The sequence below is a fragment of the Gigantopelta aegis genome, chromosome 7 (genome assembly GCF_016097555.1).
Source record: "Gigantopelta aegis isolate Gae_Host chromosome 7, Gae_host_genome, whole genome shotgun sequence".
Classification (NCBI taxonomy): domain Eukaryota; kingdom Metazoa; phylum Mollusca; class Gastropoda; order Neomphalida; family Peltospiridae; genus Gigantopelta; species Gigantopelta aegis.
The window spans coordinates 31,582,665-31,586,808 of NC_054705.1; positions in this window are offsets into that span (position 1 = coordinate 31,582,665).

Here is a 4,144-nt window from a genome sequence, read left to right on the forward strand (position 1 = left end):
TTTTTTCATTGGTTTATCAGTGGAGGCGTGTCTGTCGCTTTGTTGACGGGGGAAAAAACAGAACGAGCGTGAAAAGGGCAATTCCACAAGACCGTAGCAGGTGGTGCTAGGATGGGGATGGGGGGGGGGGGGGGGAGGGTGACATTGGGTTTGAAAACCCGTTTTAAAGGAGAAATATCATAGGATGTTTTTTTTTTAAAGTTTGTTTTGTTTAATGACAGCACTAAAGCACATTGATTAATTATTCATTAGCTATTGGATGTCAAACATTTGGTAATTACGACTCGTAGTCATCAGAGGAAACCCGATACATTTTTCCAAAGGTCAGGTCAGGTCAGGTCAGGTCATAGGGCTTTACGTGCACATTTAGAGCAAGTAATGGATCTTTTATAAGCACTTTCCCACAGACAGAAAATCACGTACCACGGCCTTTGACCAGTTGTGGTGTACGTACTGGTTGGAACGAGAAAAACCCCAATCAGCTGGATGGATCCGAGGTGGTTAAAGCTACAATATATATAAATAATTCAGGTTTAATATTTACATTTCAAAAGCAAAGTTAATAAATAATTTTGGCATGAAGCCATAATTTTAGTTAATTTATTATTTGCTTTCTCATAATTTAAATTATCTTTATCGTCCCGTTTCTATTTCAAATCTGTGAGCACATAGCTAGGAGTGTAACATTAAATTAAATTAAATTAAAGAGTTATTTATTTATTAATTTATTTATTAATTTATTTATTTATTTATTTTTAACATCTCCGCCAGAGAATACTCATTAGCCCTGATTAAAGGGACATACCCTAGATTTTAAACACTAAGGCATAGTTTTGACTATTAGAGCCGTTTTTTGATAACCGAAATCATACTTTACTTAGATTTTATTGTTTACATTATCCATTTCCGTACATTTGAAGTGTTTTTTGTCATCCTGGTGATTTTAATATCACAAAAGGCATTTCTCATATTTCTAAAAACGCACATGCGTCTGAGAAGTAACAGTTATGGAGTCGAGTTTTAGTCTATTTTCAGAGGGTATTTCACCATTTCAAAGTCACAGACTCACGTCTCATGCGACATTTTCCCATCAGTAGCAAGGGATCTTTTGTATGCACTTTCCCACAGACAGAACAGCACATACCATGTCCTTTGACACATCAGTAGTGTGGCACTAGTTGGAACGAGAAAAAAATAATCAGATATAGATTCACTGATGAGGTTTCATCTTTGGAGCTACTTTAAGTTCCGTTCTGAAATTAAACTAAAATGCCCACCCATACACCCACGAACGATCATTTGTGGAACAGCCCTTAGATATAAATGCTGTCAAACGAATGGCTATAATTCTTATGTGCATGACCCGTGGGACAAAGTTGATTCTTATGTAGGTCACGAAACCAAGCACCATGTATTACATCTGAAATATAGATATAGTATATTATCAGGGGTCGAAATTAGCTGAAATTCCTGCCTAACATCCGGCCCGAAAAGTTACAAATACTGCCGAACCGAATCAAAATCAAACGGACCAAACATGATTGTAATGTATGTACGCTTTTAAAGTTGGGGAGGGATTTAGGTCAGTCGGATGAGCTCGCCTGAGGTGCTTTCGTCGCAGGATCGAACCACCTCAGGGAATCCATTCAACTAATAGGCTTTTTTTTCTCGAGTCCTTATGCAATACGAGTCCACCACAACTGGTCAAAGACCGTGGTATGTGCTTTCCTGTCTGTGGTAAAGTGCATATAAAAGATACCTTGCTGCATTAGTAAAAATGTATCGAGTTTTCTCTGATGACTACGAATCGGAAATACCAAATGTTTGACATCCAATAGCCGATAATTAATTAATCAATGTGCACTAGTGGTGTCGTTAAACAAAACAATCTTTACTGTTTTAATTAGCTTACTGTATTTAAGATTGTTTGACATATAGCCGATGATTAAAAATCAATGCGCTCTAGTGGTGTCGTTAAACAAAACAAACTTTAATACTTTAGTATAAAATAATCCCGATGAAATCTATAGTGTAATGTATCAACCATATTTTGCCACAGCATTCAGTTTATATACATTTATTTCTATCTGTAACTTCATAAATTTAATTTAACATACCAGATTAATTAAACAGGACTGTTAAAAAAGCTTAAACATTTGCATAAAAACAGTTTACAGTTTAAAGTTTACAACTCTGTAGGCTAGTAGGCTAAATGAGAAGGTGCAAGCGTGTTTTACCAACAACCCTTAATGTCCTACCTTTATTACAGTTTTTTATTTTATTGTGTTATTATGACCTTGATATACACAACCTTTATAACACGAGTGTCTGTTATATAGAGCATAATAATTACCTCGATCGAACGTGAGCTGTAAAGCTATTACATGCACCTTAAAAATTCGCTTGACTCGCTAACCCATTTTAACGTAATGTCACCGAAATATAGGCCTACAGAGCCATTGTAGCGTTTCCTATTAAAGGGACATTCCTGAGTTTGCTACATTGTAAGATGTTTCCGACTAATAAAATATTTCTACGATTAAACTTACATATTAATTTTTTTTTTTTTTAGAATATCATTGTCTGCATATTCAATGTGTTTCTGGACGTCTTAATATTTGTAAGAAGCCCAAACTGGATTTTGTCTTCAAATAATTTCGCACGTACGAACAAATATTTTTTAGGAAATAAAATGAACATTAACCTAGTACAAATATTAGAACGATCAGAAACACGATTAATATACAGCCACTAATATTCTAAACAAGAAAATATATTTAATATGTAAGTTTAAACGTAGAAATATTTTATTAGTCGGAAACATCTTAAAACATTGCAGCAAACTCAGGAATGTCCCTTCTGAGCAATTCTTGTTAATTTGATTTGATTTTCTGTAGTGGGTGTTGTGCTCAACCATTTTTAGCTGGTCCTTGCTCCTGGACTATTAAATGCATTTTAAATACGTTTATTTCGTTTGAATGAGCATGCTATGATATTACTGGAGTATAGTTTACAATTAAATAGTACATACTCTAAATATGGATTAGAGCAGATAAATTTTTTTTAAAAGGAGTCAAAGTGAACATCATAGGTTATTCCCTTGGACCCTTCATTTTGTATCTATTCTAAAAAAAATAGATGCATGATAATAATGAGGGGCGGGACGTAGCCCAGTGGTAAGGCGCTCGCTCGATGCTCGGTTGGTGTGGGATCGATCCCCGTCGGTGGGACCATTGGTCTATTTCTCATTCCAGCCAGTACACCACGACTGGTACGTGTATATCAAAGGCCGTAGTATGTACTATCCTGCCTGTGGGATGGTGTATATAAAAGACCCCTTGCTGCTAATCGAAAAGAGTAGCCCATTAAGTGGCGACAGTGGGTTTCCTCTTTCAATATCTGTGTAGTTCTAAACCATATGGTCAACGCCATATAACCGTTCATAAAATGTGTTGAGTGCGTCGTTTAATTTAACATTTCTTTCTTTCTTTGATAATAATGAAGGAACTGGGAAGAAATGACAATCAACAGTTCATGTTGGCAGCAGATTCTATGGCTACAAACGACCTTGAAACAAAATAGGGCCTATGTATGATATGCAAATTGAACGTTCACGTCTTTTGATCAATAATGGGTAATAATACCCCCATTATTCGTCAAACATTCATTAATTCGACATGGCATGCTACGTATCAATCTCCCAGTGACAATTCGAGGAAGTATATCCCACTCCGCTTGCAGCGTCTGGCCAAGTTCAACTGAAGTAGCCGGCGGCCGTTGACGTCGCCGTACTCATCTCCCGATCAAGTCCCAGACGTTCTCTGGGGGAAAGGTCACGGCTCATTGCTGGCCATGGTATTCTGGTAACGTTTTGCTGCGTTCTTCACGATGTAGACGCTGCATCACTAATTCAAAGTCAAACAATGCATAACATACAAAGAACAAAGGTTAATTAACAATGAGATTCAGCAAAATTAACTGTACTAATAACTCAAACAGATTTATCGACCGCTCTGTAAAGTGGCAAAACAGCGAATGACTCCCGACCACACGTGTATGGGGCTACTGCGTTTTGCACGTGTACATTTCCAGCTGTTTTAGGTTGTGCAGCCATCAACATTAAGCTGATCTCTGTTCCAATCAT